The 15012-nt window shown below is 35.2% G+C and overlaps 1 protein-coding gene across 1 annotated transcript in view; it reads right to left on the reverse strand.

The window, feature by feature from the left end:
* Positions 1-138: 138 nt before the first annotated feature.
* The window catches only part of LOC149533572 (uncharacterized), a 43182-nt gene continuing 28308 nt past the window's right edge, over positions 139-15012 (reverse strand). The window contains exons 2-3 of the mRNA XM_089804176.1: positions 401-713; positions 139-292 (exon numbers count right to left, since the gene is read on the reverse strand). The gene's annotated coding sequence lies outside the window, so the exon portion shown is untranslated. The remainder of the gene's footprint in view (positions 293-400; positions 714-15012) is intronic.

The following is a 15012-nucleotide window of genomic DNA, read 5'->3' on the forward strand; positions in this document are numbered from 1 at the left end:
ATAGAAAGAAAACTGAAAAGAAAATCAACAAAATTTTTACCTGCCTCTGCATATACGATGCGTTGAGTTTTAGTGTTTATGAGGAAATGTACATTCATTTCTTCAAAGCTACTATCCGCCATTTTATAAAGTAGGAAAGAAACAAAACTAATATATATATATATATAGCAGTAGAGCGATGAGTGATAAGAGTTTGGGTAAGCAGCGCTATATATTATAGTGAATCAGTTCATCGAAGTATGAGTGGCCATTAATGGTGAACCGAATTCCTCCCTTCCTTTGACAGGCCACTCTACAAAACAAAAACACCCAAAACATAAGCCCTCAAATATCCCCCAAAATAAACCCCAAATCACAGAAATCGAAAAGGAAGAGGCCAGGGGAGCTTAAACTCACTCACCTTCTGTACATGACGGGAACAATGCTGGCTTTGAGTTTGGCAATGTTCTGGAAGATGGGCTGCGAGAGATCGAAATGCTCCAGGTGAGGATTGTACCATCCGCCATTGTCGTTGGGCAGAGCATTGTTCGGCGGCCAAAAATTTGTAGCAGTGACGACAATTGAGCCGGAAAGACACCATTGCGCATCGTCATTTCACTAAATATCGTAGCACTCTCCGCAGCTCAAGCCATTGTTGAACAGAGTAGTGCTCAATGCTGCAGTGCTCGTTCCATACCTTTGGCTATAAAGATTTCTATAGCCGCAAGCCCCACCTGCAATGCAAATACTAGTTAAAACCACTTTCAAACCAAAACAAGACCACTTGTAAAGCTTCCCAAACACCGAATTTCCAAGAAAATACAACAGAGAAAATGATGAAATATTCACTCAGCCATTGTTCCAGATGCATTGCTGCCTTCATATAAGGTAGCATGGGCATTGGTCCAGTCTGAAGCACGGGCCAACACAGACATAGACAGAAAAACAAGCAGACCTAAAAGAGCCATTTCCTTCTCTACTACAGAGGAAAACAAATAAAACCCAATGCAAAGGAAAAAAAATTCGAAACAGCTAAAGTGTCGGGTCAACTTCCTTCTGTTTTATTCTCATAAATGAACATTAATAATCGTGCACAGCTGTTTCTTTTTATTATTCATTAATAATCGTGGACGTGGACAGCTGTTTCTTTTTATTACTCGTCAACTTGCTTGTACTTTCATAAGCGAACATTAATAATCGACAGTGTTTATTATTTTTAAGAGAGATTGAAAAAAAACAATAAAACCACTAGGAAAATGGCCGCGGACGAATAGGAAAGCAGAAAAATTTCAGAAAAATAGAAATTAAATACATAAAATTGTATAAATCATATCATATTTTTATTTTCTCTATAGTTACAAAAATGTGAAAGGAGGATTAATAGTTTTTATTTGATATGAAAACAATAGTCTCTGCCTTTTAAAAGGCAGGGACTAATAAAAGGACGTAGCATGAGAAGCTCTTCATCCATATCTTCACCATCCGCCTCTACTTGAAGACTGAAGTTACCTCGTCCTTCACCTTTTTCGAAAAATTTGATTTTTTTAGTTGAAGTAGTCAGAAACTGTAAGCATTGTGGTCTTCATCAATTGATAGCGAAGGAGGATCAATTTTTTCCTTTTTGAAGATTGGAAGCAGCCAAAAATTATTCCTATTCTTTAACAATGTTACACCATCGGAGGAGAAAATCTATGTTGGCCTCCATCTCAGGCCAAACTTTGTTAAATAAATTTTTATCTCTGATGGTTAAAACCGAACGCTTGGGAACCTTTGCCCATGTGAGGCTATGAATTGGCCAATCCATATACGTTTCTGGATATTGAATTTCCATTTTCTGATTGATGTTAAAGACTGCTTGGTGCAAACCTTTCATCCAAGTCAGGTCGAAAATGGCCTCACATAGCTTGACCATGTTTGAGTAGGTGATAACAACTTTCAAAGATACTGCTATTAAACTCTCTACTACTTCATTGTTGGTTCTCAATGAATTACTATAATTGAAATGTTTTTCTCATAGCGCTCTACCAATAGCAAACTAGATCATATCATCTAGACTTTGGAGAATGTTGTTCCATCTTTCTAATTTGATTGAACCTAAAAACACCATAGTCTTGTTCTCATGTTGAAGGAAATGAACTACACCAGTATACATGACTTGATAAATCAAAAGTTTTACTAAAGAAGAATTGACTCCAGGTGAGGATAGTGACACTACCAAACAAATTTTACCATAAAAATCAAAGAGCCTAGGTACCCTAAATAGAAGACTTGAACAAGACGATACCAGAGCTCAAGAAGTAGTTAATAAAAGTGTATAGTTTACAATGCAGAGAGATCTCAAAATATCATGATGAATAAATGGTGATCGTGTGATAATGGCAGACGTACAAATTCTCACGAAAAGAAGATAGCTACGGATTCTGATGCAACTTAAGTTAATTAAATTAAGTGGAGGCATATACCACCATATAGAGTAATTATTTCAGACCTAATTCTATACCTAACAATTGGAAACACCTCTGAGATCTTAGCTAACTTAAGTGGTTTTAGAATAATAAAGTTGGGAAGTTTTTTAATGTAAGGAAGGTCTTCACCAACTTTTCGCAAAGTATATCAGCATAGGAATATTACACATTAAAACTGAATAAATCTACAAGAGAAATAATCTAAATACTCATTAGGAAGATAATAAAGCTAAAACTAGCAATCCTTCAATGAAAGTTTTGTTAATATAAGTCAGTTTATTCATTACAATAAAAGATAAATAAATATAATGGACTTATCCTCTTTAGTAAATATTATAATATTAATAAGCTATTAGTTATAAATTAGATAAGGAGATAATTCTAATGAAGGGTATTATAATAAATAGATTAGAAAGCATAAAATATAATTACAGTTTTTATACAATTTTATGACATAAGTTAATAACATTCTACTTCCTAATTTGATAGATATTTACTATTTTTATATACAATTAAATCATCAAATCTTACAATTGGGATTAAGTCTTAGCTTAGATGGAGATAGACTCTATTAAGAAGTCTCATTTTCTTAACACTTTTGCAATTATATACAAGTACCCTTTATTATTAGATTGATACTTAAATTCCCATCGGCCAATTAATATTCCTATCAAAATTTCTAATATGTCTAAGTTAACCAAAGATTTGGTTACTAATTTGAATAATTTAAACACCTAAAGCCACTATATCTTAGTAGGCCTCTATCAAATAAACCCTGATCATCCAAGGATTGAGGATTTCCAACTGTGGAGTTCCTTATTCGTTAATTGGCAACCGATTATGCCTATCTAATATGATTATTATAGAATTTAAAATAATAACTTCTCTTATAAAAATATTTTTGCCATCTCTACCTTTATTAGCTAGACCATTTGTTGCTTTATTACCTTCTCTATAAATGTATTTTATAACAATTTCCTCAAAACGATCTACTATGGGTAAGGCAATTTCTAGCTTGGAATCCTAAAACTCTCCTATGACGACATAGATCCAACCATTGAAACATAAGGAAAAAAACTAAATAAAAATTAACTAAAGGACTACTAAGTAGCAACCAGAGACAGTTACAAATAAAACCCCAAAATATCAAAAGCATAAAGAAACAAACAATAAATAAAATTCCCGCCACAAGATGGCAAGATGACAATTATGTCATCCTCACCATGTTTTAAAATAAGTGATCCTCATTGTTCAAAGAAACTTAATTTGGTAAATGTCGTCTCCAATTTTGTCATTACCAGTACAAGAGTAAACCTCCCAGTCGTCTTGTCTTCAAAGTACTACTTTGGGATTCCTTGGCACAACTAAGCCACTACAAAATCTTCTATCATATGCACTTCAAGAGTCACAAGGAGTTCAGTGTGTTGATTCCACTTATTTGGGCCTAGAATGCTAATCAAAGTCTACAATTGCAATGCAAAATTGACAAAATAATTGTTGTTGCTACCACCAACAAACCAGCAAAAGTTCATAACAAATTGGACAAGCCCTCTCATTTCTAAGCAAATTAAAATAAACCATGCAAGAAGAGTTTGTAACAAATTGGACAAGCTCCTTTATTTCTAAGACTGCTCACAACTTCAAATCCTCTTAAACAATTATCTTACCCAATCCATAAAACTCTCCTGGCAATGCACTACTACCATAAACCAAAATGAAAAATTAAATTAAAAAAAAACAAAGAGACCATGACATAGAAAATCACAAACAAAAACCCAAAAAGATCAAAGCATATAGGAGCAGACAGATTGTAATACCCAGGTCACAATAGGACAGTTACATCATTCTTTCATTATTGATTTTTCATGTTTCATGTTGCAGGTTTTAGTAGGGTTACAGGTGGAAGTTTCTTTTCATTGTGTTTCTCTTGTAGTATTGTATCGAGTCTAGGTGTTTGCTGGCCCTTTAGTCCTGCACAGTCCTTTGTTGCAGAAGTCAAAATGGAGGTACACATTACGACCAACCTGGTGTTTTATGGGATTGTTTCAGTATAAAAAGATGCAGCATTCAATGAAGATGGAAGTTCATAGCAAAGGGTTTTTGAACAAGATAACATCCCTACCTCCACCTTGAAAGTATTCCCAAATGTTGAAAGGAGTAAAGCCATTAAGAATGAAGAAAATAGGCTTAATGTTGCAGGGATTTTCTTTGTCTTCATAAGTAAACATTTTATGGCCTACCATAGAAAAATTTAACAACTGGGCCATCTCAATATAGGGAAAAAAACTTGGCCTATGTGGAATAAGTCTAGAATGGTCCAGAAAAGATTGTTTTATATTTGTTTCTAGAGGACTGCGATGCAAAAAAGAGTGGTTTATGAAATTAAAATGTTGCTAAATTGATATTTTGGATTTTACCATGGCATCCAATGGTTCAACCAAAGAAAACAATTTCTTACTAATCCCCAAAACAAGTATGAGCTCAAAAAAATTGAAGATACTTCATCCTTCCTGTTGAGTAACTTAGATTGTTTTTTGGCAAATGTATTAACATTGGCAATGTGATTGACGTGTTCCAAATGCAGATTTGGAACTCCTATAAATGTAATAGTGAAGAGACATGTCTCTGTGGTGTAATCATCATTTAATAATATTATATTAACATAAATAATAATAATATGTATAACAATATATATATTATAATATATATATAATGTAATATATATATTATATTATATACAATAATATTATTTAACATGGATAAGTATATATAAGAAATGATGATTTACCAATAACAATAATGTATCTCAGATCAAACCAATCCAACTGAAGCTACAACCTTAACACTCCCTCTTAGCTAGGGAGGATTTGTAGAACACATTATGCTCTCAAGTATATGAAGAGATATTGTCTCAGTATGATATTCTTGGAATGACATATTTAAGAATATCAAAATATATTTGTTAATTTAGATGTTGTCTTTCAATTTAATCCTAAGTATAATTCAACAAGAAATATTAGTCATATGATATTCATCATACTTATATTCTTTTGATATGTGCACTAACATCAAATAAGAGATGTTTATCAAGAGAATAAGTTATTTGATTTTTGGCTCTCTGGGACAATTAGGTCGATCGGATTAACAAAAATCTTTGGCACTTTGGGACAAAAACTTAATGAATTCCGATCATAATATGTTAATTATCAAGACTTCCAATTATTCGGAACAACATGATAACATGTCTACCACTTGTAAGACCGTCACCTTACAATGGTTACCTTCTATTCATTATCATGACTTCTAGCACTCTAGGACAACTTAATTAAGTTTGTCATGATAAAAGGTCTACCATTTATAAGATTGTCACCTCACAATGGTTACCTTCTATTTATATATGTCAATGAAAGATCATCACCTTTCATTACATATCATATGCGAAATCATAACCACCATGAACCAAGCTAGAGGGTGGTACAAAGGCTTTCACCTCAATTCTCTCTCACAGAGAGGAATGCAATACAAGGAATTTCACGTAGAACTTCTCCTCATAGAGAAGATATCATTCACAAAGGATTGCACCTCAAAATTCTCCCTCTAAACAAGGATCCTAGGAAGTCAGTCCAGTAGTTACTCCCTTAGAGCCTCTCTTCCCCCAAGGATTCTTGTCACACTTACTCTAAATCTGATATCAATCCTCTGATTTTTTAGTGATAAGTCAATACTTCCTCATGATTCACACAAGAGTAGGCCAATCAAAATCATGCAGTCAGACACATGTATTTCTAGACTCCCTCTAAGTATTAATCTTCTAAGCTCCCGTGTTGCCTTCGAAGAAGTGTCATGCTCCCTCCTAATGTAGAAGGATACTCATAATCTCAATCATCAAAGACATTTGCTTCAAGAGCCTCACTTTATCTAGCCTGGTCACAACTTCTTTTAAGCTATTGTCATAAGCTACCTAATGTGTCACTCTTCTTTTCCTGCAAGATCAACTTCAGATACAAAGGAAAAGATCAAGGCAAATAACTCTTATAGTATGTGTAAAATTACAAATAAGAGAGAGACTACAATAAGAAATGAAATACAATATTCAAGGATAATAAATACCTATCTGCACATTAATGTTCTTGATACAAGTTGCTCCAATGAAGGCCCATATGTATCAAATAAAATGATGTCGTTGTATAAACATTTGTCAACCAATAGGAATGAAACATTAGTTATTATTCCCCCCCACAATGTAAAATTCCCACTCATTCCATCAACATTGTTAGTGATGCTTAGTTCACATGAGAGATAATCTCAATCTCCCTCTTTTTCCTGCAAATACAAGTGATGCCATTTGGAAGTCATCATTTCCTCACGACGTACACGAGGGGTGGGCCCATTAAAATCATAGTCATGCATATGGACATTCAAACTCCCTCTGAATATCAATTATTCAAGCTCTATCAGAGGGATATGTTAGACTCCTCTGAATCTGATATCTATCTTGCTTTTCCTGCAAGAATATTCTCCGAGAAAAAGATCAAGGCATATAGCTTATAGAGAAATAAAAATCACATATAATTATTATTGTCGATATTATTATTACAAGAACAATAGGAATTTGATTCTATACTTAATTCATTAGTTCAGCTCAATGTTCATAAATAATATCAGTATTTAATACTATAACAAACGAATTTTCTTGACTAAAGAGACAGAGCTATTTCTGAATTAAGAACAGATATGAAATCAATACTTCAACCAATTTACCGAAGTGAACATCTTTAATTCCATTTGATGTGAAATTAACTGAATTGACATTCAATTGAAATAACAATCAATTGAAATAACTAATTTCTATCATAATTACAGAAAGAACTATAATCATTATCATTAATTCTATGATATTTGATATTCACAAGAGAAAGAAAATGCATAGCAAAGGATGGAAGAAGAACATAAAAAATCTAACTGGAGAGTCTCTTAATAATTGTGCAAGCCTCGGCTTTCAAATAAGAGGAGAAGCATTAGCTTAGGCTTAACCTCCCAACTGCAGACCATATCAATTCCCACACAATCTTTTGATAAGAACGACCCTCTCTACCCCAGGGCTAGGCTTGGGGCACTATTAGTCCAGCCATCTGAGCAATACCAGTGTTTAGAATGTCCACTTAGTAATAGACGGGCATGTCTGATTAACTGGCGCCACCAACATCATGTTATTTATAAAAGGCAAGCATGCCTTTAATGACCTTGGCCAAGGTTATTGGATGGGTTTCTAATACCCAATCACCACCGCTCGACTTAACAATAGGATAATTAGTTGGACATGCACGAGCTATTGATTAGTTCTTTAAAAGATTAAAATTATCATATCAATTCTTATTCCTATTTCTTGTTCTTGTAGAATTTTCTTTCCACCTCTTCACCCTCTTTCTTGGCCAACCAGCCAGGTGACTCCTAGGTGTCTGTTCATAGAGGATGTCAATTCTTTTGCTGAAAATCAGTTGATGGAAATAATAATTTAGTACCGGCATGAAGCCGTCCTTAAGACTCAAGGACTTCCCATAAGAAATTTCAAAGGATTATAATTCAGATTTGAAAGACAAGCTGATTTGAAATGGAAATAATAGCATGACATATGTATTTTTTGGTTCAAACTTAACATGGTGAGATAACTTGGTGTGCTTGATTGAATGAATTATTCGATAGACTTGATTTACTTCACAGCCAAACATTGTTATTTGAAAATCCTTGAAAAACTATTCTGCATCTGTACTTTCGAATGCAGTACATATACCAAAATAAAGATTAGAAACTAATTGCAATAACCTGATCAATGAAAGAATGGATCTTTGATTAATTCTAAATGGCCGGCTCTCAAAAGTCTGATTTGCCAATGCGGATTTCAGATTGTGGAGACTCTTTAACAACAGGAACAGTGGCTCGGTTTCTGTCCAATATCAGCCGTGAGAATAAGGAAAAGAAAAGAGAAGAAGGAATGGAATAGAACAACAGTATCGAAGCTTGCTACCAAACATACTCTCGAGCATATATCAAATGAGAATAATATAGAAGTCACGGCTCTTGATAGCATTTACAAAAGATTATTGGCTTCTTGGTTCACCGATTTAAAAAGAAGAAGATGCCAAGTGTACTCCTCATCTCTTATAGAGACTTATAATTATAAAAAAGAATTCGAAGGACTCCTTATTAAAAGAATAATTTATAATTTTATATCTATCTATCTAGCTATATATATATATATATATATATATAAAATTTTCGAATGGTGACATCATATTATTATTGTGTCCAAGGTTATACCTATTAGATGCGCATATCTAAATACGTGCATACTTGGGAGATTATTTTATCTTCGTATACTCTTAATGTATATGCATATTTATATATACGTATGTTAATAGAGATGAGCTTGAATAATTTAATACTATGGTGCCACCATACTTTTATACTTATGCACCCACACACATGCACACACGCGCACACACACACACACATATAATGAAATGATGAGAATGCCGCCATAAACCATTTAAAGGTACGTATTTTGATTGTTTTTAAATGTTTAATGTTTAATTGATTGTCCATATAGCTCATGCGTCTCCAATGTATATACCCTGTTATGCAGTCGCTAAGTCCTTACCAAGATAGTTAGAGGTCATACCTATCAATCAGATAAATAGACTAAGGTAGTGCCCCATTCGATATTAACTGTTAAGCAATGCTTCCCCCCTTTGTCTGCTCTTGCAACCACCCGTGCAACATTTTCCACAATAGTAACAAGTTTACATGATAAATCCATATTAACATAGATAGTAGTACAGAGATTAGTTGATTACCATCATTCAAAAAACAAGCAACTGCTAACTACCATCATCAATAAATAATTATACATAATAAATGATAACAACCAAATTCATATGAAACAATGGTTACATATAACTACCCTTTTCACATGAATAGGAAAACAATAGTTTTTAACTAATCATCTCAACGGCTATAATAACTTTTTAAATAGGTCAAAATTTTGGGATGTAACAAATACAAATAAATTGTAATCTTATGTAATATATCTTCTTATCTCTTATTTAATATGTGTTCTAGTTTAAAAGCCCTTCAAGAGGATTATTGCTTGGAAGATAAGTTGTCTTATTAAACCCTAGCGGCTATCCCTGCTCCTCTGCCCACCCCCCTCCTTGGCGCAAGTAGAGAACCCAAAATGCTCAACAATTGGCCCTCAAAAGGATTTGAAGGATATATGATCCTAGTTTGAGAGCTACTACCCTTCTAGAAAAGGAAGCTCTTCCATTCCACCTTGCCACTCGATACATTAGGAACCATTTGAGAAGGACGGTGTCCCCCCTCCCCTATGGATTGGAATTGTATCATGGACGATAATTACATAAAGGAGGTTGATCCTTTTGTGAGAATAGTGGGTCGAGTTAAGAAGATAGATAATGGTTCAGATGTTAATGCATCTACTAATGGTTTAAAAGCCCTTCAAGAGGGTTATGGCTTGGAAAATAAGTTGTCTGATTAAACCCAAGAGGTCATCCTTGCTCCCCTGCCACCCCACCCCCCCCCCCCCCCCCCGGACCCCCTAATTTTTGTCACTCATTCCCATGTTTCCACCTAGGCTCATAGGTAGAGGGCAATGGTACTTCTCAAGGGGTTTCAAGTGATGAAACTATTAGAATGTAAAGTACACCAATATAACTGAGGGGGTGGGGGTGAACCAGTTATCCAACAATTATAGAAATTATCAACCTTATTAATCATTAACCATATGAGCAATATAATTAGAAACCATAACAAGATACTCATACACAATAACACCAAATATGTTCACGAGGGAAACCCTTGATCAGAGGGAAAACCTCGGTGGGGATGGTACCCACAAAATTATGTACTAATATAAATGTTCCTTGTTAGAGGATGGACCCTGTTAGAAGTCAATGAAATACATTCAGTACATATCGCTCCTTGTTAGGAGACTTTGAATCCATGTTAGGAGAATCCAACCCTGTTAGGAGTTGTAGAAGGCAAATGGACTCATTGTCCAAACAACTAAAGGGGCAAGACCACTGAACTCATTGTCCAACTAGTTTCTATATTATTCCTTGCAAAATAATAGAAATGAATTGTACTTGTATTTCCTCTGTCCTATCAACTGGACTGCCTCTTCTGATCTTGTCACCACATCACCAAATTTGCATCATTAATCCCTTGGATCGCTTACTTGCATCTATCAAACACTTTTCTCTTGTTCGCACTATCTCGATCACAATGCTTACATACAATCAAGGAAAATACCTTCCTTTATACCAAGTCCTTAAAACAAATCCTTGAGACGTTATAATAGGACCACCTTAAGATATTTAATTATTTCGCAATTACAGAACACTGTCAGCTCACAGTCTTTACAACTTCTCACACATGCAACTTCAGACCTTACGCACTTGTTGACGTCACCATCAAAGTGTCTGCACTCACTATACAACTTCACATGTCACTATTCTATCTCTGTTAGGAGATATTATCCAACCATCATAAACTGCTTCTTAGATACTTTGTCTGTATACTGCTCTTCTATAAGTCGCCCATAGCTCCTCCATATCTTCAACTCTTTGCTTGCACTTTAGTACATGTCATCAGGACACACTATAGAATATTTTCTCAACCACGCTTCACTTGACCATCTGTACATTATCCATACGACCTCGTTCTTTGTCTGTTACTCTTTCAATATTTACAAAATTGCTACTATGTTGACATCAATGACAAACATAGTCATAAAATCCAATATATCAATCATGCTAACAATGTCCACATGCTCTGGCAATGCTTAGGATACTCCCCCAAGGAATATCATCAGCATTCATGCTGACAAAAACTATGGAAGAAGTGGATATTAATGAGAATGACACTATGGAGGAAGTGGAGATTCCTTCATCCCTTAAACTAATACCAAAAAGGAGTCTGAAATATTAATATTTCAAGATCAGAAGAAGAAGAGGGGAGTTAGAACCATTGAGGTAGATAAAAGTATGGAACCCCCCAGCAAGTACCATTGAGGAGGGTGTCCCAAAGAAGAAGAGGGGAAGGTCGGTTGGTTCCTCAATACAAAATAGAGATCCAAAGCATTCTAGAAAGCAACTTCCAAAATGCTATAAGAGATTCAAAGATCCAATGAACACTAACTCCTAAATTTGAGCATGGATCTAAAATATGACTCATGGAGTGTCAGAAGACTAGAGTCACCTCACAAAAACTACATCATTAAAAGGTTTCTCATGATGACTAAAGAAATTGACATCTTAATCCTTCAAGAAGATAAGGCCATTGGGTTGTCATTGGATATTGGTTTAAAATACATATGGAAAGATGCCAAAGCATTCACTACTTTTCATCAAAAAGGCAAAGGGGGCATCTATCTTAGCCGACCACAAATGGGTTAAGAAAATTTCAAAATGGGGATGCTCCCCCTGTTAGAGGATAAATTGGATCACCTTTACAATTGGTAATGGAGAGATAGGCAATTGTAATGTTTATGCAGCAAATGATCACAGAAGCGAGATTGAACACTGGAAGTGGATATTCCAGCTAGATGGTATTTTGTGGATCATTAGAAGTGATTTCAACATGATTAAAGCACCTCAAGGTAAGGCTGGAGGTAATAAGTTCAAATTAAAAGGTACTGAGAATTTTTTCTGGAATAAAATGATTAATAAACATAAGTTGTTTGATCCATTAGCTGGAAACAAAAGTAATCATAAGGGTATTTGGCACACATGGTCTAATCTTCAACAAGGAAATAAGAGGATATTTTGCAGGTTGGACGAAATCTATGTGAACAGAGAATATTTAGCTTTAGGAAAGATGATTTAGGCGTAAGTGTCAAGGTCTCCTCAATACCGTGTCCAATCATCATCCTATCATGCCTAAAGTCTTTCATATAGGGAAGGACTGTAATGCAAGGATGGTTTTGCATCAAATACCTTTCTACCAAATGATGAGGATGTCACTATTACAATCAATGTCATTAGATGATGTAATAAAAATATCTATAAGGCATTAGAGTGCCTTGGAGAGATGGGCACAGAATATATCTAGCTGGAAGACCCTCTTCCAAGTTGTAGGCAAGAAAAAAGCTAAAGATAAGAGGTTGGAGTCAGAACTTCAAAAAAATCTTTACCAAGCTGAAGAAATCCTGCAAAGTCACCCGGCTAATGTTGTTGCTATGGAATTTGTGGCCCAGTCTAGAGACTCCCTCAGGAGGTTGACAAATATCAAGATCCAGGAGGCCAAAACAAGAGCTAGACTAAACTGGATCAATCATGGGGACAAGGGGTCTGGATTTTTCTTTCAAACTCTCAAAACTGAAGAGGCTAAAGAAAGGATTAAGACAATCTAGAAGGAGGGAATAGAACTCAACTCCCAAGTAGACATAATTAAGGCCTTTGTTGGATACTATAGTAAGCTCTTCACTACAGAAGATGTTGATCAAGATATGGAAACTGCCAGAAATAGTATCAGCTGTATTGTTCCTTAAAAAGTTTCCATAGTTAAAGCTGAAATATTGAACAGCCCAATAATAGTGGAAGAGATCAATAACATCGTTCAAAAAAAATTGCATCAAAATGGCCTCTAGACTGGATGCGATTCTTGTGGAGTTCTACAAAAAAGAACCTTGATTGGATTGGAGATGAAGTCCTGCAAGTATATATAGAGGCAATTGGAATGAAGTCACTTGGGACCGAAATCAATGTGGATCTCATGAAACTGGTTCCCAAAGATGGGGACAAAACACATATTAAGATTGGAGACCTATTACCTTGCTAAACAAATCCCACAAAATATTAGCGAAAATGTTTGCCTCAAGACTGGAAAACATTCTTCCTCGTGTGATCAACCATGCCTAAACAGGGTTTGTTAAAGGAAAATATATTCTTGAGAATTTGATCACTTTTTTGAAGGCTATGAACTGGGCTAGGGACTTTAAGCAGCAGTTTTGCATGTTGCTCCTGGACTATGAAAAGGCCTATGATAGTATTGAATGGAAGTTTATCTCTAGGATGCTAAAGTGCTTGGTGTTCCCTAGTTTTTCTACCAAATGGTTGTAAATCTTATGAATGGTACCAATTCCCGGGTAGAAGTGAATGGGGTTAGATCAGATCCATTTGAACTCTCTAAGTCAATAAGGCAAGGTTGCTCACTTGCCCCAAACCTCTCATAGAAGAGGATGGTGAGTACTTGCTAATGTTCGATTTCCTGATAATACATCAATCACTACTCAACTAGAAAAGGATAATGTGTGCAATCTTATGAATGAATTGGATCTTTTATGTGCAGCATCAGGCAGTAAGGCTTCACTCCCTAAATCTATTATGCTTGGATGGGTGTTGGCATGATGATGATGAATGGGTAGAATGTTTGAGTGAGATTGGTTGGATCATCATCCTAGTGTTGTCACTGCTGGCAATAAGATGATCTACAGCTCATAGATTGGCTATACCGGTGGATAGATTGATCAAATAGACAAAACTGTGAAGAGTTTAGTGTACCAGATAAAAGACAGACTGATACAGTAATTTGGATATGTAGTAATGTGGTTGATGAATCATCATGCATGGTTGATAGGATATGTTTAATAGAGGCATGTTTCTCCATTTATGAAGGAATATCCACCAGAAATTCAGTAGAGATGAAGATTTGAACAAGTCTACAGATCATAGAGTGAAGAAGAGAGTAACCGGCAGAGTATACTTCTGTAGATCCAATAATCCAGTAAAGATTAAGTTGTTAGTTGAAAAGTCAAAGTGGTTAGTTGTGTTTGGGCTGACATCATGGCACAGAATTCAAAGTATTGGCACTCGCTCACAAAATTTGAATTGCTTTTAAAGCCGACTATGGCAATACATTCAGGGTTTTCCCACTGCCTTAAGAACAGTCTAAAATAGATTGATATATTGATGTGCAGTGACAGTTGGTGCAATTGTTGTGATTGTGCCATCAGTATAGTGTGTTACATGCAATTCAGAGTAAATGATTGGTCGCAAACAGATTGGATCTGTCATGCATTGAGTGCAATATTCAGATCACCTGTCACTTGTTGATTTTAGCAAGTTGACAAGATAAAACCCCTCATAGGTTCACTCCTAACAGGGTGAGAAGGATCCTAACAGGTTTGAATTACAAAATTCTCTAACAAGGTGACTCTCACAAGGAGTTCTAAATCCCTTAACTGGGTGAATCCTAACAAATCTTTATTGTAAGTATCTAACAAGGCTAAACACTCTTAACCAGGCACATACCCTTAACCGAGTGGATGTAATGCTCCTAACAGGACAACTTATTACTGCAGTAGTGAGAATTGTGGGTACTAATTCCCACCATGTTTTTGTCCCTCCGACCAAGGATTTCCACGTGAAAAATACTTTTGTTATAGTGTTGCATATGTTGATGTTTGATTTACTTTGCTTCTGGATTGTTATTTCCATTGCATGTTACATATTGTGGATATTATTGGTAGAAGTATTTACATTTATAATTA

This window comes from Cupressus sempervirens, chromosome 10, assembly GCF_028749045.1.
Source record: "Cupressus sempervirens isolate cs-2001-9-10 chromosome 10, ASM2874904v1, whole genome shotgun sequence".
NCBI classification, from domain to species: Eukaryota; Viridiplantae; Streptophyta; class Pinopsida; order Cupressales; family Cupressaceae; genus Cupressus; species Cupressus sempervirens.